Raw genomic sequence first — 27,129 nt, 5'->3', positions numbered from 1 at the left:
TGGTTTACACACCCACAGGAAGAGGAGAGTGGAGAATACATACCCAGTAAAGAAATCTAGAACTTTTCCTGTGATGAAAGCTCATGACTTTCAAAGTCAGGTCATATATCTCTTACAGGTCCTTCAGTAACTTAGTAGATACAAGCCAGGTGGGTTTAGATTTTGATAAAAACAGATGAATCGTTGACAAATATGATAACATGTAGATGTCTTAATGTTCAAAGGATTTCAGTTACAAAGGCAAAGGGAGGAATACTCATTTCCTCTGCTGGAACTTTGAAAGCCCAAAATGCTAAATTCTAGTGAAAGGCCTGCATGCCCACATCAATGGCAAATTTGAGGCCTAGATTTTTATATGTGAAATAGGCTTTTCTCGAGCCTCCAAGAAAACTTGAGACCTCCAGTGTCCTCAGTATTATTAATATTGTTATTTATGAATCTGTCCTTCTAGGCCAGCTGGACCTTCCCCCTGAGACAAGCTCCCTTAGTTTCTCTAGGAGGAAGCAAGCAAATCTAACTCCCTTAATGAAATACTCCTATATGGTGCCTAGGATGGGAAAAAATAAAATTGTACAGAGAATAGTATCTTGGGCAGAGGAAATGTGGTGCCAAACTCAGAGATCTGGAAAGCAGTGTAGGTGGTTAAAGGCTTTGTCAAGGTCTCTTCTGGCATGTTTTAGCTAATGTAGTAGGTACCTCTTGATGGCATTTGCTCAATCCTGTAACAGTGTGGGGATCCACCCCATTTCTTTCCTTCCACTTTGGTCACTGAGTCAAGATAAATCATCCTCATCTTGCTAATGCTAATGGAAGCCGTTATTAACAAAAGGGGATGTTTCTTAAGTGAAGAATAGGACATTTGGCATGTGAAGACATGGCATCGTTTTTTTTTTTCATATGCTAATAGTGGTATGAATCAGAAATTGTGAATGTTAAACCAAGATCCGTTCCCTAAAATGTACTGTTGTTTAAAAGCCTTGTCTAGCCAGGAAAATATTTCCTAGTCATCTTCTATGTTGTATTTCTGTGAGAGGGAGAGAGAGGGAAAAAAAATAGATTTTAAAATGGAAAAACCTGTTCTTCAATTGAGTATGCAAAAATCTTATTGCAGTATTTATTCCAAACCTGCACTCATAATGTTCAGTCAAGGAGAAAACAGCAAAAAACAGTTGTTGATGGACTTAGCCGAGAACTGGATTAAATAAGCATTAGTCTACTGGAGCTGATTACAGGAATATGAAAATGCAGTATCTTAATGGTACATATTTTCATGTGGCAGCTAAGTTGCCTTTCATTTTGCAGCTAATATGTCTATTCTTATGAGTCATTTACTTCTTTAATTACCTTTTGCAGGCAAGGCACCATGGTATATTAATGTGAATGATTTTTACTGCTAGTTTATCATACAATGCCCCAGAAGTTGAAAGGCGTAATTGACTTGGAAGAACAGCTCATGAAGGAAACAATATTTAGTTGACAGTTTTCCTTGTACTCTCTGTTGACGTTTATGAGTTTACACTGTGCTAAAGGAGTAATAAACACAATTTTCTTTCAATAACAGAAAAGGGTAGCTTCTAAAATACATTTGTGGAAAACAGATTTGTTCATTTCTTGAATAGTATAAAAATAATACGTTTTCAGTGATGAGACCTATAAGATTGCCAATTGAATTAAACCTTTGAAGGTGCGTTTATAACCTGTCTCAGAGCATTAGGAGATATTAGGGTTCATATGGATTGAATCAATTTAATGAATATTTAAATTATATACAGATTTGGATAAATCATATTTAAATCTGGGTGTTAGAGTTAGAATATTCGGCTGGCTCTTCCAGTCTTCCAGAGGGATAGCAGGAAGGGAGCTTGAGAGTTATGCAAAGGAAGATTCTGTCTTTGCAGGAGAGGGAAACCTCTTAAATTATATTTCAGGAAAATAAAATAAAGCAGGCACTTTATGCAACTTCTTTAAAGTTCTAGGCTTTGAAAAGTTAAAACAAAAAGACTCCAGTCTGTCATGGGCACTTTTGCTATGGGAGTGATGCTTTTATTCACCTGACCTTGTCAAATTGCGAATTCTCTTTTTACATCGGAGGGTTTTTGTGTAGGTTTCATTAATCATCCAATGGAGAGTTAATTCAGCCCTGAGAATCCTCAGTGCATATCCCAGGCCCTCCACTAGAGCCAGTCTGGCACATGTGTGTGAACTCTCTGGTTTTGTTGGTTTGGAGGGAGTTAAACTTTTCACAGTTTTCTGGATTGTTTGCAGTTCCGCCCTGCGCAACATAATGAAAGTTTTCTGGCCATCTGTTGTTAAGCTGGCGGTGAGCAAGGCCAGTATATCTAAACAAAGTCCTGGCCTGCTGTAAACTGAACCTGTCAGTTTAGCATAGCTGTGTTGACCTCCCAAACGTGCAGGGCAGGCTTTGGTACCAGGCACTGACTGCCTAGAGAGCTTTAGAGGGGAACCAGTTGGGAGGGTTGGGGGGGGCATGTTTACCTTTACCACTTAGTGTTCCTACCGCTGACTTGAACTAGTTTATACTAAAACTCTACATGGACAGGATTTTCGTTCTTTTTCTTTATTCCAATTTTTTTTTTTTGGGGGGGAAGAGACAGGGAAAAAACTTTAGCTGATAGGAATTATTATCGATCTTAAGAAGAGGTATTTTTGAGGGTTTCTTCATATATGTGTGCGTGTATATATATGTGTGTGTGTGTGTATATATATATATATATACACACACACACACATATACATATATACATATATATATAATATATATGTATATATGTATACATATATACATGTATATGTATAATACCTTTCAATGGAAAGGCAACAAAAGGAACTTTCTTGCCAGGTAAAATTTCTTTAAACTGTGGCTGTCATACTCATTCATCTACTTCGAAGGTTGGGTATTAATGGACCAGGTGACTCTAGGTGCTAATGGACTATATAATAGAAGCTCCTGGGTCTTTTGCTAATAATAGTTTAATAATAATAATAATAATAATAATAAACATGTATATAGCACATTGCATTATGAAACATGCTTTCTTTTTTCATCCATTCACTCAGTAAGCATTTTAAGAAACCTGTAGTATTCAAGACACTGTTCTAGGAGCTGAGAATACAAAGGTTTTAAAAATAGGGACAATAACTGCCTTCAAATAACTTACATTCCGCTGTATAGAAATACATGAATTATCACATTTGAATCTCATGTCAACATTTTAGGGATATTAGTAGCACCTGCAGAACACAGAACAGCTGCCCTTTTAGGATGTTAATATTATCCCCACTTTAAAGATTCTATTGTAAAAAAATGCTTCAATATAAGAATTCTTAACCTGGGACTATATATGTGTGTGTATGTATATATGGATATTCTTTAAAATTCTTAAGAATATTATGTAAGAATACAAGAATTCTTATGTATATGAATCCTTAAGAACATATGTATTCATACATGCATACATACACATGTGTATATATGCAGATTAGCAATTCTTATATTAGAGCATTTTTAGAATTGTGTCTTTAAAGTAGGGATATCATGTGTCTATATAGATATAGATATATACATGTATATATGCACACACATGTACATGTTTGTATGTATAACTATTTGAGTATAATTGGTTCCCTTTGGAAGCCTATGTACTTTATTTGATGTGTTTAAAGACGTTCTTCTGAGAAGGCATCTGCAGTCTGCACCAGACGGCCAGAGAGATTCATGACCCAAAAAGGAAAAGGATCCCTGCTAGAATATTTTTATGTTTGTCTGCATTGTTTAGTTGTACTGTGCCTTTAATCAACGAGCAGAAACTAAGCACCTACTATGTGCTTGGCGTTGGGATACAAAGACAAGCATGAAACAGTCTCTGCCTTCAATGAACTTACCTTCTACCTTGAATTCAATACAACAATTTTGAGGTTTCTCATAAAGTCTGATAGTTATTTCTTTTGTTGCCCCAGTCCTTCCAATGAGTGTTGATTCCTTTACCAAAAAAAAAAATACTCACTGTTTTAACTCAGCTTTGTCTGAATGTGTTTTACTCTCTCCTCCCCTAAAGAAATTTACTTATTAAAATTCTCATTAAATCTACTTATTAAAATATCTAAATTGTATTTTCTGTTCTTCAGTGTACATATACCGAGACTTTTTGCTTTACATTCAGGTTCAGGCTAAAAAATTAAACTAAAATAGGCCATATCCCCAAATCTAATCCCTACTTTTTTTAACCCCACTCAATGTGGCCTGTACATTTTCTTTTTCTTGGTCCCATGTGCTCAGTACCTTGGATTTTTTACCTCCATGCTGCTGTATTTATCTTTATTTTTATCTAGTTTTCCTAAACTTACCTGTAGCTTTTGGGGATATATTCAGTAGCTGACTCTTAGAAAGCAATCATTGGACCTCTTTGGCTTTGACCAAAAGCTGTCAGGTCATTAAGTGAGGAAGTTCTCTCTTACCCCCTTCCCTTTTTGAATGTTTCAGTGTCTCCCCTGCTTTACGTAGTCCGCACATACAATTGAGCAAAGATTTATTGAGGTATTGGGGGGAGAATCATCCAGGAGGGGTGGGGGGATAGGGGGCAGAGATAAGCATTAGATAAATACCAAAATTACCAGACATCATGCTACGTTGTGTTTAGTGTGGTAAACATACTTAAAAATGATGTGGAGGCATTAAAAACTCAACCTCAGTAACTCATGTTCTGTTCAGCCATCATCATGCTTCATTTCAATTCCATTGCCCCAAGATTTATTTGAGCTTCTGTAAGATATCAATCCATCAATCAATCATTTACTAAGTGCCTACTATGTTCCAGGCACTGTGCTAAGCAATGGATCAGAAACAAAGCAAAATCCAGAGACAAGCAATACCCCAGTCATAGGTTCAAGGAGTTTACATTCTACTGGGGGATGGGGAAGAGCAAGACAAGCATGAAAGCCATATATGAAGTGTCTAGTGCCGTGAGAAAGGGAAAGACCCTTAATGACCAGTCAACTTCAGGCAAGGGATTTACCTTCACCTTTTACCCAAAGCTGGGGAGTCTATGAGTGAGGGACCAGAAGAACAAGGGAGAAGACTCCCTCCACCTTTTGTGGGGCAGGAGTTTTAACATTTCTTGCAGGATGTTAGGGACAAGTAGTGAGATGAAAGTAAAAATGATTCAATTTAAAATTCAAATGAGAGCACTTACTAGGAAATCCCATATAGCCATAATCTGTTTGTAAGGTGACTGACATATAAAGTGCTTTTTTTTTGTTTTAAAGTAAAAAAAAAAAACAAGAAGTCAGTATAGAGTTTCGGGTGTAAATGTCAGGTGCAACGTAATGTGTGCTCACTCAAAAAGTCAAGCAGATAACCTTGGCATTCAGGACATCACCTTTTACCACATGAAATTGTATTTTGTTGTTTTTTTTTTCCAAAAAGGACTACATTAAGAGGTCACCTATTAGCTGTGTTTTTGCTGTCTGAAACCCAGCCCTCCTGTCTATTAAAATCAAACCACTGTGTAAACATTCCAGGGTCGTTCCTTCTTGGGCTCCACAAGGGCCGAGGGGATCAGGTTTCACCTGCCTGCACATCTTCCAGAAATTAGAGCAATTAGCGTGAAGCCATTTCACATTCAAGGTCTACAGTGACATTCAAGTCCAGAAGAAATCTGAGAGGGAAGGGAGAGACAGTGGTGTGTGCTGTGGCTACTAGCGATGGCCACTAACCAATGGTCTGCATTTTAAAAACCACCGAGATTTGAGGATATGACTGGGAGGCATTCACTTGATATTCAAATTTGCTATTTCCCAGCGGGGGGGGGGGGGGGGGGAAGAGGTGGGAGGAGTAGGGGGGTGGGCGGGGAAAAAACAGCAAACATTTCATTTCAGTTGTTGAGCTCATACTGTATAGACATGGCATGTAAATGTAAACCTAGTTTTTAAATGGTCCCGTGAAACAAAGTAATGTTAATCATCTTACCCACAAGTTGGTGACAACATCTTCTCTATATACAAAAATAATGTGTTTTCTAATTTATATGGGAATTTATATTCAGTGTTTACATAGGTAAATCTCACCGGTTCAGGTAAATGTATCCATTACAGTGACATCCTGTATTTAGTTTGGGGATTCTTGCAGCAAGTCTTTGAAGGCTGCTGTTTCTTAAAAGGTTGGCACAGATTAGTGTTGACCTTAACAGATTAAACTAGTACAGTGTAAAGATAAATAATCAGCCTTTAGCACATTAGATAGCTGCATAAGCATGACAGAAGGTGACTTTCCAAAGCAGTTTTTCACATCCAGTCTGCATTTTTACATTTGTAACTTAGCTACACAGGAACCTGTGTTTTGCAGAAAGCAAAACCTAAACTGATTACAACTCTTTAAATTGGTTAATACATTTCTAAATCCACATTTTTCCTGTTGGTTTATTATGCAAGGGGAAAAAAAGGCTAATTTTAAAAGCCATGCCTGCTGTAAAAGAAGATCTTGCCTCGGTGTCCCAGAGGGTGTCCTTAATCAGAAATAACCCGCAGGCAAAATCATAATGTGCAATTGTGCTGCCCTTTCACCTAACACTGCCTCCGCATTCAGTGTTTGTTAACAAACAGCTCTAAGTACAAAATTATTTGAGAATTACTTTTTCTTGATATGTACTGACTTTAATTAAAATAAGAGGCTTATTTTTAAATGAAAAATGTATGCATTCTCTAAGAAAGTTTTTGTGATTATTCCTTTACGAATTACTCCAGTCAGCTAAAAAAAACCCAAAAGACAAAACCAGAAAACTGCTGGATGTTGGATGCAGATCAGTGGGACTAAAATCTTCTCATGAGCTGGTACTTTCTATTTTTGAGGGAGAGATAGGGCTTTAATATCCATCTAATAACTAGCCGTCTTAGAGAATTGGTTCTCCTCTCCTCCCTCACCTACAGTCTAAAACTACTCTTAGAGACCTCAGGATGAAAGATGCTATTTTTCCTGAATGCCTCTTTCCCACAGTGCCCTGAGTGTTATTCCTTTGGATACTTCATTAAAACTAGCAGAGACAGGTGATGGTAATAAATTGCAGTCTTGGGGGTGCTAAGCAAGGTAAGGCACTACCCTCTCATTTTCTTGGAAACACTTGATGGAAGGGGGTTGTTAACAAATTAATTGAATTGCTTATAATTGGAAGAGCTGAATTTGAGAGGAACATTTACATTGGATCTCCCTCTCCTCCTCCTTCTCCTCCTCCTCCCCACCTTCCCCCCAAGTTTACATGCTGAAGCGGAAGCCTTGTGGTGCTCGGAATGAAGGGGATGCCTCCTCTGTAAAGCAGATATTTCCTATTTTCCCCCCTCGCCTCGTATTCTGTTTCTATGATCTGCCTTTTGAACTGTTTTTGTGGCTGATCAGTTCCACCTAATATGTCTCTTGATTTCTGCTATTGTAATACTCAGACGACATGCTGTTCTCTTCATTTTTATAAGCTTTAGCTGCTCCTGCCTGTCATACTCTGGCGGTTTATCTTCAGCGTCTGGATTTGCTTTCAGACTTGAATGTCTATCAAGCTGCTGTTGCTTTGAATGTGAGATCAAAAGAAGATGAATTCCAGTAAAAAAATTTCCTTCTATGAAGAAAAGATTGGGGCCTGTGTAAACATCCCACTGACAGCTCCCAATGAGTTATTTTAGCAGAGCATTAGCACCCAGAATGACAGACAGTCCAAGACTCCATGCTAAATAACAAATCAGCCCCTTCAGTGGCAGCCGCACGTTAGTTACCACAACAGCAGTATATTTTCTACAGGAATCCTGGTTCTCTTCCCCCCCCCCCCCCCCCGCCCCAACCTCCCTTGACTGTAGCTGGTCGACTGTTCATATTCTTACAAGCTGCCTTACTGAGCCTGTGCCGGTTTTTTCTAGTGTCTCGGGCATGTCACCACCCATGTGACAGGAGATAGGACTTTAATCATTAGTTTGGGGTGGGGAAAGCAGGGCCCAAGTCAGGGAACCAGCCACCTCAAGATAAATAGATACTTTGGTTTGCTAACTGGAAGGAAAAATCAGAAAGGATTTAAAAAAAAAAGCTCAGAAGGAAGAGCAAATGTATCTACCCAAAATGCAGAGAGATGCATGTGTTCTTTAGGAGCTCATGGGATACAAAGCAATCAAACTCTGCAGCATCTCAAAAAAAATTAAAGAAATCCCACTTTTCATGTGTAGACATGGTGACAAAAATGTTTGGGGAGGCAGGTTCCCTGAGATTCAGAAGATGTGTATTTGTCTGCAGAAGTGAGCTGTATGTACCATTTGGCTGCTGTTTGTCTGGGGGTCCAGTTAAAGCATAATCGGTTAGGTATGTTGCTGCTTGTAGACCTGAAGTGATTTAGATATGTGCCGAATTAGAATTAATAGATTTCTTTAAGTGCTCGATGCCACTTTGAAATTACCTGCCAGCTCCAACAGCTCTTTCAACTTTGAAAGAGGAGAATTACTTGAGGGATTCTTGTGGTTTCTTTGTCATTTTGAAGGCATTGCTACTGTGGAGGCAAGCCTCTTGTTGGCTAGAAAGGGCAATGTTCCAGGGTGTTTTCACTTCAGTGTGTGCTCCAGCAGCCCGGCACTTCCTGTTTATTCAAACATCTTTTTACCATTCTCCAACCCCCGCTTCACAGAAACAGCCAGAACACATCTACAGCAAGAAGACGGAAATCTAACGACAGTCAGAGCTCACCCCGTCAAACTCTTCATTTTCTCTGTAAGTGTTCAGAGAAAAGGGAACGCTGGGCGTTTGGTTAAACTTTGAAACTTGCTGTCTTTCTCTGTGAATGTATTCTTTATGGGGAAGGCAGGTTTCCTTTCTTTACAGCTTTCAGAGCAAAATGAGATGATTCAATTTGTTTACTGCCTTTTTTTTTTTGGCCATCAAACTCATTTTACAAAATTGAAAAGAAAACCGCCTCTTTCTAACTCCTGTTCAGTTCACTGTTGCTTTCCAATGACTCTGGAGTATCAGTTAAGTAAGCAGTTGTTTGTTCTCACTAACATTTATTTCGGATCCGAAATATAGACGAGAGCCGTGTGTGTGTGTGTGTGTGTGTGTGTGTGTGTGTGTGTGTGTGTGTGTGTGTGTTGTTTTATGGGCTTCTTTTGTATTGTCACAAGTGAATGTAACAATTGATGGGGGGGGCCTCAGAGTTAGGGGGTGGTGAGATTGTGGGGTCTTTAACTGTAAAACCGTCCTTCCCTGATGTTTGCATCATGGCACCGTCATCGTTTGTGAACTGGTCTTGATAATATTTGTACCAATTTCATGCCAATAAAAATCAGAGTGCTGAAACAAGCATAGCCATTATCTCATTCATATTACCATTGTTTAAACGGAGGCTTCAGCAAAAGGGAAGGAAAAGCCATGCTTACTTTCTGTGATGGTTGTTAACTTTCATGTTACAAGATTCTTTTCAAATGTTTCATTGTTAATAATTGGCATGGCAGGTAAAGACAAGTGGACTTAACATGGGAAAGCTTTCCCCTGTAACAAATGGGCAGATGGAACTGCTGTTGTTTTGTCCTATTGAAATGAAAGGATTAGCAACAAATAGTTAAGAATTATTTTCTTGAGCCTTACTGTTTCATTTAATCTTAGACCTCTTCCTCATCCCCCCACCATGGAAAAAAAAACCCTTCAGTAAAACATACATAAGGTTATCATTTCTGCTGTTTACTGGTCAGAGAGTAGAGGAGACATAGAAAGATTACCATCTTGATCTGGGGAGAACTGTTCTCAAGCTTTTCTATCCCTACCCAGACTTAATGCCCTTAAAATATTATGCTACAAGGTAGCATCTCTTAGAATAAGCAGGGAAATCAAGCAGTATAGTTACCCAAACCTCGTCTGAAGTACAAGAAAAACGATATACATCTATATAAATTTGTCTATACATATATATATATTTATATTTACATATATGATATATACATGTATATTGTAAATGTGTATACACACATACATACATTTTTCTAGGCTGGCTTTTTTAATGTTCATAAGTTGTTCTACTTTGTAAGGGAAAAAAATGGTGTTTGCAAGTGCCTTAAGGACAATTTGCTTAACAGTAGGAGTAATTGCATGGGGAAAATGGAAAGAGTGACTGAAGGTATTTACTCAGATGGTAGTGTAGGTGTGGGGCACAAAACTCACTGTGGGAACAGTGGGCTGCCTTTCTTGGTATCTCAGTCTATTTGATGACCATCAAATTTCCCAGCTCGCTGGGTTTGTTTTTTCTGGATGGCACGTTTGATTATTTATCAGAAGGGAAAGGGAGTAGCTGAAGCAAATAAACATGTGACTGAGCTCTGTTTTGTTTTCCACTCAGAAGGCCATGCCCTTTAACAGATATACAGAAAATAATAAATGCATTGTTTTATGATAAAAGGAAATTATATGGGACTTTTTTTTAAAAAAGCAAGTGAGTTAACTCTTTAGGTTCAGGGACTTTTTTTAATCTTTTAAAAACTCAAAAGGTTTCTCACTGGGAACCAATCCATTATCTTAGATCCATTGACAGTAGATCTTTCCCATGGATTCCTGTTTGAATTAGGTGGCTTTTCTAGATCTATTATATACATACATTTGAGATATATATATATACATGTATATATATATACACATATATATATACATACGCGCACACACACATACATATACACATGTATCTCTGTGTATATCAGTGCCTCAGTGTAGCCTTTTTAAAAGGCTACTTAATACATATAAAATGTACCTGTGCCTCAGTTTATCCATTTGTACAGGGTTATTGAATAATAGTATTCATTAGCATTTTGGCAAAGAATAGATTCTGATTAAAAAAAATTGGTAGCATAATGAGAATGTGGCTTTTCTCCTTCTTTGTACTATATGGTATTTCTGGGAGCTACATTTCATGCCTTACTGTACAGAGTTTGTGCATAGGTCCTGTGTTAGTGGGAATTGCCTTGTTCGGTGTCTCTTTGTCTCTCACAAGGCATTCTTCTTTCTTCAGGCACATTAGCTCTCCTGTCCACGATGCTAAGTGACATCCTAGTGTACCTTTCAGGCTATTATTATCTGAAGTAGAGCTCATTTGTTCTCCTGAGGACTAAAATAAGGCTTTTAACCATGAGTGTAGGTTTAAGAATCAATAGCAGCAAAGCCCCACCATCAACCCAACCAAAATTCGGCTTTTTCATATCATGCATTGTATATAGGTATGTATATACAGATATCCATAATGAAAATATACACACAGGCCCTTTGGCCTTTTTTTCTTCCTTGTCAAGAGGATGGATACCCTGTGGTGTCCTGCCAGGGGAGTTCTGTACAAGGAATAGCTACAAAGTAATGAGATTGATTACCCAAATTGCCACCCTCAGAAGTGAATCCCCCAGCTTTACAGGTGAGTGTGTAGACCTCTGAGCGAGTTTTGCCTGTAGTGTTTTAGAATGTGAATTTACAATACGTGCCCAGGAATTCCCTTTCGTTACCTATATAAGGGAACAGTGTAAATTTTGCATGATATTCTCTCACATAGACAGCCTTTACCAAAAGTTCCCTGAAATACATTAGGGAAGTTACTTGACTTATGAAAAATCTGCAGATGAAAAATGTAGTTTTTCTTCAGGGCCTTCGTTGTTATGTTGGGTACATCTCCAAAGGTTCAGCGCTTTGGTTGGATAATAATAATAATAATGATGATGATGATGATGATGATGATGATGATGATGATGATAATGATAATAATGATACTTTGTACTTATATAAGGCCCTTTGTCTAAGGAAATCAAAGCACCTTACAAACATTAACTCATTAAGTCTTGGAATGCCCTTGGGGCATAGGTAGGCTATGAATATTATCCCACTTTTGAGGTGGGAAATATGTCCTGCTAAAATTATTTACAATTTCCGGATGTGTATAGACTTTAATGGCTAATTTGAAAACCAGAATCATATTGGATGCCATTCATTAGAATAGGTTGTCCTGAGATAGCAGAACAATAACCAAAAAGCTTGGGCGGTACTGTTAGAAAATGGAGCACAGACAAGCTTGTTTGGGTGACATAGCAAGTAAGTTTTGAGCATCATTGGGGCAAGCACAGTTTTTAGTATTTTCATGAAAATAGGGCAGGTATTTTGTTTTGTTTTTATTTTGTTTTGCTGTTCGGATAGCTCCTGAACTGGGAGAAAGGAAGGGTTTTATGGGGGGAAAAAACGATCCCTGTAGAGCCAAAAGACTGAGATTCATATCCTGGCTCTCCTACTTCCTACCTATTTGACCTTAAGGAAGTCACTTCACCTCTGAGACTCAGTTTCCTCATCTGCAAAATAAAATGATTGGACTAAGGGACCTTAGAAGTCATGTCCAGCTCTAAAACATGGTGCTATGGAAAGAAAGCTGAAGCTAGAATCCCCCTGACCTGAGTTCAAATTCCAGCCCTACCATTTACTGACTCTTTGACCTCTAGCAATTGACTTAACCTCTCTGGTACTTAATTTCCTCTCATGTATAGTGAGGGGGTTGGACTAGATGACCTTGAGACCCTATTCAGCACTAGATCTGTTATCTTATTATCCTGTTTTTTAAATTGATATGAGGCTGATAATTTAGGACATACACATAAGATTGGTTAGCTTCCAAAGAAGAGTGACCAATCCTTACTATTCATTGCATATGTAAGGTAATAAGATCATACATGTAGAGCTGGAAGGGACTATTACAGCTAACCCCCTAATTTCACAGATGAGGGAACCAAACCATTGAGTGACTTTTCCCTGGTCGCAGAACTAGGAAATGTCGAAGGCAGAATTTGCATTTGGGTCTTCCCGTCCTTGTAGTCCAGGGCCCAATCCACTAACAGTAGGAGTAATTAAAAGTTGCATATCTGAAAACACACACACACACACACACACACACACACACACACACACATAAAACCTAAAATAAAAACTTGAACTGTCACAAATGGGAGACATAAATTAGTTATTTGTCAACCCTATGATGACTTTGGTCTCACCCTGAATTTACATGCTTGGTGAATAAAAAAATTAAGTAGTATTTGATTCTCCTTAAAAGTAACAGAGAAGTAAATAAAAAGTTTGTTGAAGTTTTGATGGTTTTGGTTGATTTTGACATTATTAAGTTTGTGTGCATGTGTGTATATGGAAAGAACATAGAAATAAGGTAGAAAGAAAAATAAAAAACTTGATTCTTCCTGAGAATTTCACTTGCTGTAATTCTTCCAAGGTCAGTGTCTCCAAAAATACAGACCTCTTCTCTTCAAGAGTTTTCTCCTATTTTCATTTTCCAGATGAATCAGTCTTTAGCCCCACCAGTGATAAGATTGATTGGCAGTAGATTAGAGTCACTACTGGCCCCTCCAATGGATAGAAGTTTCATAGAATTGGTAAGGAAATCATTCTGATTTCTTAGGAGAGCAATGCCATCTCCTTTCCTATTTTTATATTCTGTGTCACCCTTAAAGAACAATGTAAAAGGGCCTTCCAGGGAGATGCAGATTGGCTTGTGTCTGTTTGTGTATAATCTACACATATGTCTGTAATATAAGGCCCATCCTCAAGGAGATACATAAAGAAGAAGACTGTTCAGAATCTTTCTTGTTGTGAAGTACTCATGATGAGGATGATAATGATGGTGATACCTTTATTTAATTACAACAAACATTTATTTTATGTGCCTGTACAATACTCTAAATATAAACTATAAAAATAGAAAGAGTAGAATAGCAACCTATCCCAGGACTGTTCCTATCTGACCTCCAGTGCAAAAGATGAGATGAATGAAATCATTATTAACAGTAATAATTATCATAATCATAATTAAAATTTATAGTTTTCAAGACGCTTTACCTATATTACCTTGTTGCCTGAACACAAATCAGTAAAGTTGGTGCTATTAGTACTGGCACCATTTTATAAATGAGCAAACTGAGGCTCAAAGAGGTTATGTTATTTAGGACCCTTAGCTGGTCAGTGTTGGTTTTTAATGCTTCCCTTCCCAAACCCTGGGGCAGCTGGATGGCACAGTGCTGGGCCTGTGATCAGGAAGATTTGAGCTTGAGTCCAGATCTGGCCTCAGACATTTACTGGCTGTGTAACCCTGGACAAGTCACTTAATCCTGTTTGCCTCAGTTTCCTCATCTGTCAAATGAAATGGAGAAGGACATGGCAAACCCTTACAGTATCTTGGCCAAGAAAACCACAAATGGAGTCACAAAAAGTAGGACACAACTGAAAAATGACTGAATGACAACTGCAACACATGAAAATGCCTTTGTTTTCATGTTGCATTTACTTCTCTGAGTTCGTGCCCCCCCCATGGCCCCTCCCCAACATAGGTTCCTTGAAGGCAGTGATTATTTCATCATTTTCTATATCCCCATTGCCTTAGGGCCAAGCAGGTACTGAGTGTTTATAATAAAGTTCAAGTGAGAGGGAATTTAAATCCAGGTTTTATTGTTCAGTCATTCATGTCCAACTCTACATGACCCCATGGACTTTGTTCGTGAGGTTTTCTTGGCAAAGATACGGGAGTGGTTTGCTATTTCCTTCTCCACTGTGTCTCCATTTTGCAGGTGAAGAACTGAGTCAAACAGGGTTAAATGACTTGCCGAGGGTAGTATGTATCTGAGGCCGGATTTGAACTCAGATCTTCCTGACACCAGGCCTGGTGCTCTATCCGCTGTACCACCTGATTGCCTAAATCCACCTTTACCTGGCTCCAAATCCAGCCTCTATGCATAGTTTCACATATGAACTAGCCTCTACTGCTGACAGTTTTATATTTGTTGTATCAGTCATCAAATCGAGTCAAGGAATTAACATGAGTTGAGAGGGAAGTGGAGATTTAAGAAAAGGCCCCCTCAATGAATGAGGGAGGCTGTAGGGTACTGTGTCATCCTTACTCTGTAGTCAGAGAACCTAGGTTCAAATCCTGTATCTCACAATTGCTGTCTGGGTGACCTTGGGCAAACCTGGAAAATTCTTTGGGGTTCTTGAATGGTACAATAAGGGGGTTATATAGATGACCTCTGAGGCATCTGCCAGCATTACACCTATGTGTCTATAGTCCTATGCATCTATGGATTTTCTTATCCAACCCACAGCTCATAAAATAAGAGAATCAGCAAGTCACAGGTGAACTCAAAGGTCATGTAGTCTGACCCCTAGCAGAAGTGTGGGTTTCTAATGTTCTTCAGGCCTGTCCTCCACTTGAAGTTGACCTCTGTTGTCAGAGATCTACATTACTTACTAAGGAATACTTACACTTTTTTCGTCAGCTCTCATGATTTTGGAAGCTCTGCAATCCTTACATAGGACAGAAATTTTAACAGAAAGATATTCTTTGAGATATGTAAGGGCAATCTTTGGCTCTGACCTGTCATAATGCCTGCTTTCATGATCAAATGGAGGCATCTTCATATGTTGACACAGGCACTTGCCTGAAGTAACAAGGTAGTCTTTCTTATATATCTTCAAAGCCCTACATTTCTATGAGTGAAGATGCAGTAGTCTCAGCCAAGGTCCATATTTATGTCAGGCATAGAAGTGGTTAAATTTTTGTTTTGTTTTAATCAGTCATGAACAGCTAACATTAATCAAGTGCCTACTGCTCTTTGAGTCCTGGGACTAGGAGGAACTGGAGATAAAGGGACGTGTAGGCAGGCCATAGTCTATACCCTTAAAAATATAATCTCTTTCACGATACATACATACATAAAAGATAAATAACAATACAAAGTTCCAAATAAATAATTGTGAGAAAATGACCTTTTTGAGTAGAAAAATTTTCTTATTACTGTAGGTGAGAAGTAATTTTGATATAATAAAACTATATTGGTAGGAACTGGAATGACTACTAAACAGGACCATGGTAGTTGGTGGATAGGTTATATGGGGAAGTTGGTTGTATATCAAAAAGATCTTGGGGAAATATCAGGTGGCAACAGGACCTTGATTACTGTAATCATTACCATCATCATCATCATCATCTCCAACATCAGTCATCGTACCCATTCTTTCCATCTTCCGTTCAGATAGAAATAGTCCTGAGACAAGACGCTATCCTTTATTTTTCTATGTTTAATGTAGCTAAAATGTCTGCCTTTTGTCACTGAGTAAACATATTGGGATATAGTCTCATCCTGTGTAGGCTCTGGCAAAGCATCTTTGGGACATTTTCATGTAACCAACAAGATGAGATGTCTTTCATTCTGTTTTCATAAACATATTGGGATATAGTCTCATCCTGTGTAGGCTCTGGCAAAGCATCTTTGGGACATCTTCACGTAACCAACAAGATGAGATGTCTTTCATGCTGTTTTCACATAGTTTGGGTTTATTCCCCTACCATTTTCATTTTCTGTAATTTGAAGATGATGTATCTTTGGGATGACGACATCTGTTAAAAACTTGATTCTTAATTTTTTTTAATGAATCAGTGTTATATTCCAGAGAGATTATGTCCATCAACTTTGTGTGTGGGAATGGACAGGCTCCATCCAGTACAGGTTACCTCTGGGATTCTCCAGGCTGTTTTGGGGTCTGTGATATGAAGATTTTTTGCCTGTTTGTTGATGAAGAATAGTGAGATTCTGGTGCTTCTTGCCACCTGACGTTGTCTTTCTAGGCATTCATGATAGGTACTATATTTTTGCAGCCTGTGGTATTATGGGACAGTTTCCCTTGCATAATCTCCATTGATTGTTAAGCTTCGACTCATTGAGAATACTTTATGTAATATCTTTTGCCAGTGACCTGTCATGCCATTTTCATGACTTCCCTTCTCATTTCAGTCATTGAAGTTATTATTATTTGTACTGTTGATGCTTTTTTAGCATATGACATTTTCCAGTATGGTTTCCTGCCCCCCTCACCACCCATTGAACCTTCCCTTGTAATGAAGAGGAGCAATTAAGTACAATGGACTGCCAAAGCTATGTTCCACACACTTAGTTTCCCACCTTTCTATGGAAAGGATGGCTGTGCACTAGGACCAAGATTTATCACTGCAATTCATCTTAGTTCAGATGCCTTTTAATGTTTTCATTTAATGTTACATTATGTGTATTATCTTCATCACCCTTTGACTTCAACAATTCAGTCAACGAACAACACCACTACTGCATTTATTTGTTAACTACCTGCTCTGACCAGTATACAGTGCCACTTTGGGGGGAGTAGGGTAGACAGAGCAATGTGACATATTCCTTTTTCTCAAGGATTTTATAATCTAATGTAAGGAAAACATATGCACACAAATTATCCTATAAACTCCTTGAGGACAGGGACTATTTTTTGTCCAAATTTTGTTGTTGTTATTCAGTAATTTCTGACTCTTCATGACCCCGTTTGGAGTTTTCTTAGCAAAGATACTGGAATGGTTTGTCGTTTCCTTCTCTAGCCCATTTGACAGGCGAGAAGAATGAGGCAAACAAGTTTAAGTGACTTGCCCAGGGTCACACAGCCAGTAAGTGAGGCTGGGTTTGAACTCCTGAAGATGAGTCTTCCAGGGCAGAGAGGTGGCACAGTGAAGTCAGGAAGACTCTTCCCTGAGTTCAAATCCAGCCTCAATCAGTTATTGACTGTGTGACCCTGGGCAAGTCACTTAGCCCTGTTTGCCTCAGTTTCCTTTTCTGTCAAGTGAGCTAGAGAAGCAAATGACAAACCACTCCAGTATCTTTGGCAAGAAAACCCCAAATGGGGTCATAGGGAGTCAAACGTGACTAAACAACTATTTTTTTTTATTTCCCCTTAGATCCTCACAGTGTTGTGTTGTAGATTTTAAATTTCATTGATATAGGGAACTCCCATGTAAGGAAACTCCCTGTACCAATACCTACATGGTAACTTTAAGTCTTGAATGATTTCCTGACACACTGAGGAGTTAAATGACTTGCTTAGGATCATACAACCATTGTGTTTTACAGGTGGGACTTGAATCCAAGGCTTCCTAGCTTTGAGGCTGGCTCTATGTCACTATGCCATGCTCCATCTCATATTATGTAATTACACTAAATATTAATAAATGTTTTCCTCATGATTTCATGCCTGGATTATTGTTATAATCTGCTGGTGGGTCTGCCTGCCTCAAGTCTCTCCCCACTCCATTCTGTCCATTCAGGTCCAACCATATCACACCTCTACTCAATAAACACCAGTGGCTCTCTGTTGCTTCCAGGGTCAAATACAAAATCCTCTGTATGTTGTTCAAAGCCCTTCATCACATTGCTGCCACCTCCATTTCCAGTCTTCTTACGCCTTATCTACCCACCAATGACAAGGCCTCCTGGTTGTTCCATGAACAAGACACTCCATCTCTTGTCTCCAAGTATTTCCTCTGGCTCTCTCCCAGGCTTGGCATATTCTCCTTCTTCATCTCTACCTACCGGCTTCCCTGGCTTCCTTCAAGTCCCAAATAAAATCTCATCTTCCACTTTTTCCAACCCCTCTTAATTGCCTCCTCTCTGTTAATTATTTTGTATCTATCTCATTTATAGCTTGTTTTGTATATATTTGCTTCCATGTTGTCTCCTTCTTTAGATGGTAAGCTCCTGGAGGGCAGAGGCTCTCTATTGCCTAGTTTGGTATCCCCAGTGCTTACCTTTTTGGGCCTGTCACATAATAGCAGCTTTCTGAATGTAAATTGATTAATTAGTAATGGTAGTGAAGGAGTTCCGGGAAGAGAAGAATTCTTTTAAAGGGTGTGTAATGGCCTTATCAAAGTGCTCAGAGTATCCAAAGCACCACTTTATGGGGAACAGCTAGCTTATTTTGTTTTTGCTTTGTCAATGAGCCAGAACTGAGGTAGAAATAGGAATTTAGAGTGTGGTCCAAGCAAGGGTATCATGTTTTGTTGTTCCCTATCTCACCCAGGATGGAAGTGTAAGGGCCATTCGTGGGCCCAGCCCCACTATTGATTGGCAAGGAAGCTTTGACATGTTCTTTTTCCAACCTGGGTCAGTTTGCCCCACCCCTGTTTTTTCCCCACTTCTGAAGCTCAAGTGAACCAACAACCTTATTCCTCCCTCCCCTTGACCACCTAAGCAGGTTAGCCATGTGCCATCACACCTAGCAGATGTCGGCTTTGAAACCAAAAGAGATGACAAGCCTGCTTCTGAAAATTGGAAGAAGCTGGTGTGATATAAACAGATTCTAAAAAAGAATCGTGACACTCTTCATGGAGACCACATGGCCATTAATGAGGCTAGGCATAAATGGGAGTTTAGAATATGAGGTGAAAAATTAAGCCCCTCTGAGAGGAAGAAGATAATGAATATCCTCAGGTAAATCAAAAAAGACTGAGAGAATTATGGGTTACGGTGAGGTTAAGATTGTTCAGAACCCAATACTGTTAAGACATGGAAAGAGCAAAGAAAGTGTCTGGAGTCAACACGGCCTTGAAGCCCAGTAGAGGATTCTTCAGGAACCTTCATCTTTGAAGGGGTTTGGGGTTTCTGTGCCTTTCTGTACTGAGTACAAGTGCTGTCATGGCCAAGGGAGATGACTGGAAGGCCTTTACCCAAGAAGATGACAAGACGGTTCTACATAAAATCTAACTTTACAAAAAAGAAACACAGCAGTTCAGAATGGGGGAAAAAAATCCTGGGTGTTTCAGTATGTGGGAACTGGTCTGTACTTAAATGGTGGGCCTCAGATCATGAGTAAAGAAAATTTGAGGCAAGATCAACAGTGATTACCAGCACAGAGACAGCATCGAGTATGTTGAATTTTGGAGAAAATGAGTGGACTGATTTTAATGGACAAAATACTGCATTTAGGAGTAGTGTGGTTCCACAATGCTTTATAGACACCTTTCTCTCCAGTGATAAAACAATCACCCTGGGCCCTGATTACCTCTCACCTAGATTTTTGCATTAGCCTTCTAATTGGGGTTTGAGCCCCACCCATTTCAACTCCATCTGCCACTCAGTTATAAAAATAAAGTGAAAAAAGATCCCAGGATTTAGAGTCAGAAAACTTCGATTCCACTCATATCTCCTCCACTTAGTAGCCTTGTGACTTTAGATGAATGACTTGAAACCTCTGAGCCTGAATTTCTTCATCTGTAAAGTAGAAATAACTATACATGCACTCCTCATCTACCAGGGTTGTTGTGAGGACCAAATGGGATACTATTTATATAGCTTTTCATGATTATAAGCAGTTTTGTTATTGTTTCTCTCGGAATACATAGCATATAATAATAGCAGGTATTATTTAATCAGTCAGGTCTTCATTAAGCACTTAGGATGTTCAGTCACTGTGTTAAGTGTCTGGGATACAAGGAAAGGTAAAAACAGTCCCCCTCCCTTAATAAGCGCTCACCTTAATGGGGTCAACAGCATACAAACAACTCTGTGCATACATCGTATGTACACAGTGTGAATGGAAGGGTGATCTTAAAGGGGAAGGTCTTGGGGTTGGGGGGGGAGGAGGTAGCCTCATGCAGAAAGAGGAGTGTAAGATGAGATTTGAAGGAAGCCAGGACATGGAGTTGAGGAGATAGAGCATCCCCAGGTTGAGAAACACCTAATGAAAATGCACAATCATGAGACATAATGTCATATGTGAGGAACCTCAAGAACAATTTAACGTGATTCTGGAGAGCATGGAGTGGGAGAATCAAGTGTGAAAAGACTAGAAAAGTAGAAAAGGGCCATGTTGGGAAAGGCTTAAAACACCAGAGGTTATGTTGTTACTGTTATTTCAACGAGACTTAAGAGTTTCCAAAAGCCCGTTACAAAGGCTTCCTTATTTTGATCTTCATGAAGAGTCTGTGAGGCCAGTACTATCCATGGTTTCTGCCTTGATTTACGAAAGAAGTGCATGTTCATACCAGGAGTGTCAGAGGTGAGATAGGAGTCTGCTCTTGCCTTACTCTACAATTGGAAGTTACTTTCCCAAAGTCATTGAGTAGTGAGGAAATTAGGGCTTTGGTTTTCCTTCATTCATTTAGGAAGGACAGTGAATAAAGCATTAGACTTGGCGTCATGAAGACATGAGTTCAAATCCTGCCCAAGTCACTTATTAGTCATGTGCCCCTGGACAAGTCACTTAACTTCTGTTTGCCTCAATTTCCTGACTTGTAAAAATGAAAATAATTATAGGACCCACTTTCCAGGATTGTTGTGAGGCTCAAATGAGACAATATCTGTAAAGGGCTTTGCACACTTTGAAATGCTATATAAATGTTATTGTCATCATCATCATCATCATCTCCCAGAGCTGGGCCCAGCCCAGTGTTCTTACCTTAGCGTCATACTGGGCATCCAGAATGAGGACAGTGGAAAGTAAATAATTAAAAATGACTCTGTCTGTGGATGTGTTGGCATAGCTCCTCTCAGAATAACCAATGAGACGATGGAAATCCTCTGTTATTTCAGAAATGTATTCAGATAGCTTACATATTTTTTTTAAAAATTAGTAAGGCTCTTATTTTGTGTAAAAGAAAGTGAATCTGTCTTATTCATAATCAAGTCTATTGCATAGCTTCCTGGGCTAAAGGGCAGCTGCAGACAATAGTGGGTTAAGAGAGAACTTTTGACATCTCTTTAGATTCACCTTGGTGTATGTGTTATGCAGTGAACCTGGAAAGAGTTGGATTGATTCTGTTTTTTAATAAGCACTCATCTTGAACATGGAGCGAAACCAAGATTTGGATACCACCTCTCCAACTCGATATTTTATACATTTTATAATAAACTTGAATTGTGTTTCAATGCAATGCTAACATGGCCTGCAGCCATAGCACCCCGGACCATGATCTTGTCAAATCTCATAAGCTAAACAGGCTGAGGCATGGTCAGTACTTGAATGGATTACCGCCAAAGAAAACTCTGGTAGTACAGGAATTGGTGTTGGTGATTCAGCGTCTGGCACTTGCTCCATTAGTGAGTAGTGAAGCAGTGCCCCAACATGGTATTATGGGGCACTGTGACTCCTCAAAATGGTGGGAGTCTCCACCCCCACCTCACCCTCCACCCTTTGTAAGAGACTTCAAACAGACTTCCTGCCTATTTACAGCAATTAAACCTATTTCAGTTGATTTTGCAAGAGATGGAGTTGTCTTTCTTCTCATGAAATTTTCTGTCCATTATCTTTCTAATAGACTTACATGCATATATATGTACCTATGGGTGCATGTATGCATGTGTATTAGGAAAGGCTATTCTGCTTGTCTCAGAAGACTCCCCATCATCTCAAGTGGTTAAAGAATGTACTTGACCCTCGATGGGCCCCTAGGTTTCATTTTGGGGTGGTACACATAGCAGAATAATTACAACTGGCTGTAGGTTTCTGATACCCTTGTGGATGGATTCTTTTAGCTTTTGCACAATATGAGAATCTGGCCTGAGTTGTGGGGGCTTACAAATCATGGCACGGTGCCTGAGCACAGTTGCACAGTTCTGTCCTCCCCAATGCTGGTGTTCATTTTGGGAAAAGTTTTTTTTTTCTCTTTTGTTTTTTTTTCCACATAAGCAAGGAGCACCCTAAAAGACAAAGTGCGAAATACTTGAAAATAATCTGAACACTCCTCCAGTTAGTCCAGTTCAATAATCATTTATTATATACCTGCCATGTGCCTGGCACTGTGCTCAGTTCTATGAATGTAAGTAAAAGTAATCTGTCCCTACCTTCAAGGAGCTTACGTTCTGCCATGAGAATCCATCCATGCTCATGTTTTTGTAGTTATATTCCGTTTAAAAGTAATAAAAGAAGAGTGCAAATAAAATCTTATCAGTGATAGCCAATTAAAGTGTTAAGGGGAAAACATTCCTTTTGTATCCCAGATATGTAAAACCTAGGACCAGAGCTAGATCCAGTAATAATAAGTAAATTCATCATATTGGAGCATGAAGAATCCATTGAAGCATTTTATCATTTTCATAGAAATAATTCTCCTCAGGCATTGTTCCCTCAGCCACACCCATGCACCCAGGAGAGCACTTACCACCAGAGAAGTTGTCATGTACAAAGGACAGCCATGACTATAAGGAATTTAACTTTTCCATTTGCTGTCCCTTTGATTTCAATTTTAAGTCTTAATGTTACATTGATATTGATGGATGGGGGGAGAGGAATGTAGAATTATCCAATTTATCAACTTATCTATGTAGATATTATATTTAAAAGTAGCTTTAAAAGACTGCGAGCTGTTTTGAGATCTTTACATGAAATACGCTCCCTAAATATCAGTTAATATTGAATGCCCCTAAGATGTAGGACATTTTCTTCAGCTGTCTGTCAAAACGTGAAAGACTGATGGTAGTGTATAGAGTCTTTCCCTTCTCGGTCACTAGTTCAAATCCAATATTCCTGTTGACCTAAAGATTTTGTTGTCTTCTGGCTGCTGTGTGGACCAAGCAGTCTCCTACCAGTGGCCACTGTTGACATTCTCATTGGCAATCTGAAAGTGGATCAAGAATTGGATGGACCAAAGAGATGAAATGCCCTCTTATGTATTTGGTTGACTTTTACGTGTCAGAATTGACATATCTTGGAATTTCATAAGGAGAATGTGTTTCTGCTGCTTTATTATGTATACCAGTTTTATAGACATTGGAGGCATTTGTGTCCACGTGTTGGGATGTCTCTCCACCTAATAGTTAACAATCACCTAGACAGAGTTGATAAATTCAGCTTGTTGTTCTCCTGGTCTGCTATTCCAAATAAGTTTACTGGTGAGAAATTATACTGGTTTGTTTTCATTCAGAATAAAGTCAGAGGGCTACCTGGCTCTCTTTCAGTTCAGAACTGGAGTGATTGCTGGGTTTAAAGAAAAAGGGTGACAGAGTTTCTGTGCTAACTCAGTCCTGAGTCTTTCTACAGAGAGATTGTCAAATCCTGTTCAGTGACAAGTGCTGATTTTATGATGGTAGCTGTTTGTTGGGGTTGAACTAACTTCAATAAATTAGGGTTTTCTTTTTTTAAAGGTACACCAAATAGACTTGATATATAGTATGAGAAATACAGGAGGGAATGAGACTCCTTTATTATTTAGCTTCCTATCCCCCCTTTTTTTTACTAGCTTTTCCTCCTACCCCCCTATACACAATGACTGTTGATTAGCCCTTGGAATTATATTAGAAGCAGGTTTGATCTTGAGAACTGGGTAGAGCCTCTGAAAAAGAAATTAGAGGAAGGGTGAATGACTCAGACTTGCCTTTATTCTGAAAATGTGACACCTACCAGGGCAGACTTGTAAGAACCATTTCTCTCAACTCTCTAATAATAAGGGACCTGCTACACATTAGACCCATATTTTATTGGGCCTTCTCTTCTTAGTGTTACAAATTACCCATGAGAGGACACTTCTCAGGCCAGAAATTTGAGGAAAATCTTGTTTATCAGAAAATAATCTTTGCTAGAAAAATAAAAGAATAAGTGTGTGCTATACAAATACTATAAGTTACTTTTCAGAAAAATAAAATTGAGTTCAACTTCAGGGAGAGCTGATAGATGGACAGCCCAGTCTATACTTTTTTTTAAAAGAAATATATTTTGTCGATATATTTTTAAATTTTATATTTTTTTAAGAAATACATTGTATCGATTTTTTTTTTGCATTTTTATGTTACCTATATTTCTCAATACATCCTTCTGTTCCTAAAAGGGAAATTTTCAGAAAGCCATTCCTTATGACAAAGATGGAAAGAAGTGGGGAGAAACTGTTCAGCAAAACTAATCAACATATTGAAAAAGCCTGATAATGTATGTAGTCATCCATACCTGTCTTCTCCACTCCTATAGAGAAGGGAGGGGAGGTGCTTTGTCAAGTGTGTTAATTATAATTTCATTCTATTCAGTTTTATTTCTTCTATTGTGTTTTTTTCCTTTTCATTGCTGTGGTCATTTTGTAAATTGTTTTTTTTCTTGTCTTCACTTTGTATCAGTTGATATAAAGATTCCCATACTTCTCTGTATCCATCATAGTCATCCTTTCTTAGAGCACAGTAATATTTCATTATGTCTGTGTACCGCAGTTTGAACATCCCTTGTTAATGGACATTGTCTTTGTTTACAAATCTTTGCTATTGTAACAAGGGCTACTATAAAAATATTGTTGTATATGGGATTTTTTTTGTCATTTGCTTTGTAGGGGCATATTCCTCACATTGGACTCTAGACAAAAGATATGGATGTTTTAGTCATCTCATAGTTCCATTTTTTTTTCAAAATACTTGGACCAATTCACAGCTCTGCCGGTTGTGCATTTGTGTACTTTTCTTTCTATAACCTATCCAATACTAACTATTCCCATTCCCATTTATTATCTTTGAGAATTTAAGTTTGAATTAATATCTGAGAATTTTGACTTACATTTCTCTTATTATTAGTGACTTGGTGCTTTCTTTCATATAGTTGTTAGTAGTTTGCTATTCTTTTGAGAACTATTACTTCATATCGTTTGACTATGTTTATTGGCAAGTGTCATTTTGTCATATGTATATTTTTGTTAGTTGCTTATTTATCTTGTATATCAAAAGCTTATCAGAGATATCTGATACAAAAGGAAAATCTTTTTTCCCTAGTCAACCACTTCCCTTCTTATCCTACTTTAATTAAATTTCTTCATTCATTTTTTTTTCTGTTTCATGTAATTGAAATTATCTATTTTATCATTTGTAATTGCCTCTATCCTTTGGTTAAGAATTTACCCCATAGGCATAGCTGAAAAAGGTACCTAATCTGACTCTCTTCTAATTGTTTTATGGAAAGAATTTTAGTATTCAGATAACATATTCATTTGAGTTGATTGTAGTATATGGTATAAGATATTGTTCTAAAACTAATTTCTGCCAGACTGCTTTCCAGTTTTCTCAATAGTTGTCACATAGAGAGTTGTTTCTTAGATAATTTATATATATATATATATATATATATATCAAACACTGAATAATTGGATTCAATTATTTCTGTTTCTTGCTGATTTACTTATTCTACTTTGTCATTGTTTAACCAGTACCAATTTTTTTGGGGTGATTGTTGTTTTATAATATAGTGTAAAGTCTCATTCCTACTCGATTTTTTCATCATCTTTCTTTTAGATCCTTTCAAATGAATTTGTTATTATTTTGTCTAGCTATGTAAGATATCCTCTTGGTAGTTTGGTTGTTATAATAACAAATCTGTAAATCAGTTTTGTCAGTACTGTCATTTTTAACTTATTGGTATGACCTAGTCATGAGCACTGAACATATTTAATTTTTAGAGTCTGAGCTATCAATTACCTACTATTTTGCTAAAGCCCATCATTTTAAATAGAAGTTGAGGGGAAAAAAAGGTCTTGATAAGGTGCACATAAGTAGAGATCGTATCTTAATTATTTTTATATCTTCTCTAATGCCAAGCAGAGTACATCATAACTATTAATGCCATAATAAACATTTCATGAATGAATGAATGAAATATGTCTAATGGACTATTATAGGGTAATAAGTAAAAAAAAATTCTAGTAATTTAAATGTTTATTATAATTCTGAAGACCTTTAGGAAAAGAAATAAGATTCCTTGATTCCCTCAGGTCTCCTTACTGGCATCATGTGTCAGATATTTGGCATATGTCTTATAAATGAAGTGTTGCATCAGTCCAGTACAAGAAACTTTTCACTAGGTTAGTAAAAGGTCTTCAAAATTTGAAGCACATAAGTAATATACATATATATAATACTATTATATAATATTTTGTAATTGCTATATAAGGATATACTCTCTCTCTATATATATATATATATACATATATATATATATATATATATATATATATATATATATATATATATATATATGTATGTATGTATTCCTCATCCCTTAGAAAATCAAGGAGCGTATCTGTCCTATCACAATTGTAGGTTCAAAAGAACTTATTTTACCTTTAACTCAAGTGTCTCAGAAACTGAACAGCAGAAATGATCATTTAAAAGCTTGATCATGGGGCTCTGATGGAAATAGGAAGCATCTATTTTCAGGTCCAGACAGCTAGGAAATATACAGTAAATCCAGTTTTTTTATTTTAAATGCAATAATTTGTAAATAACCAAATTGTCAGGGGTTGATTTATATGAAATATGCACTAAACAAAATGACTG

General features: G+C 37.9%; 1 protein-coding gene across 9 annotated transcripts in view; it reads left to right on the top strand.

Moving 5' to 3' along the window:
• FOXP1 (forkhead box P1) overlaps positions 1–27,129 on the top strand; it is a 537,509-nt gene that overhangs the window by 327,974 nt on the left and 182,406 nt on the right. The window contains exon 1 of one of the 9 annotated variants that reach the window (XM_021007543.2): positions 8,504–8,749. The exons of 6 other annotated variants lie outside the window; for them this stretch is intronic. The gene's annotated coding sequence lies outside the window, so the exon portion shown is untranslated. Of the gene's footprint in view, positions 1–8,503; positions 8,750–8,771; positions 9,012–27,129 lie in introns of those variants that run through there. 2 more of the 9 variants (XM_078152150.1, XM_078152149.1) reach the window with 2 other exon arrangements.

This window comes from Phascolarctos cinereus, unplaced genomic scaffold (assembly GCF_003287225.1).
Source record: "Phascolarctos cinereus isolate Bilbo 61053 unplaced genomic scaffold, phaCin_HiC Scaffold_4;HRSCAF=312, whole genome shotgun sequence".
In the NCBI taxonomy this organism is placed as follows: Eukaryota; Metazoa; Chordata; class Mammalia; order Diprotodontia; family Phascolarctidae; genus Phascolarctos; species Phascolarctos cinereus.
The sequence above is the reverse complement of the archived record's forward strand: the minus strand, read 5'-3'. Positions and strand labels throughout refer to the sequence as shown.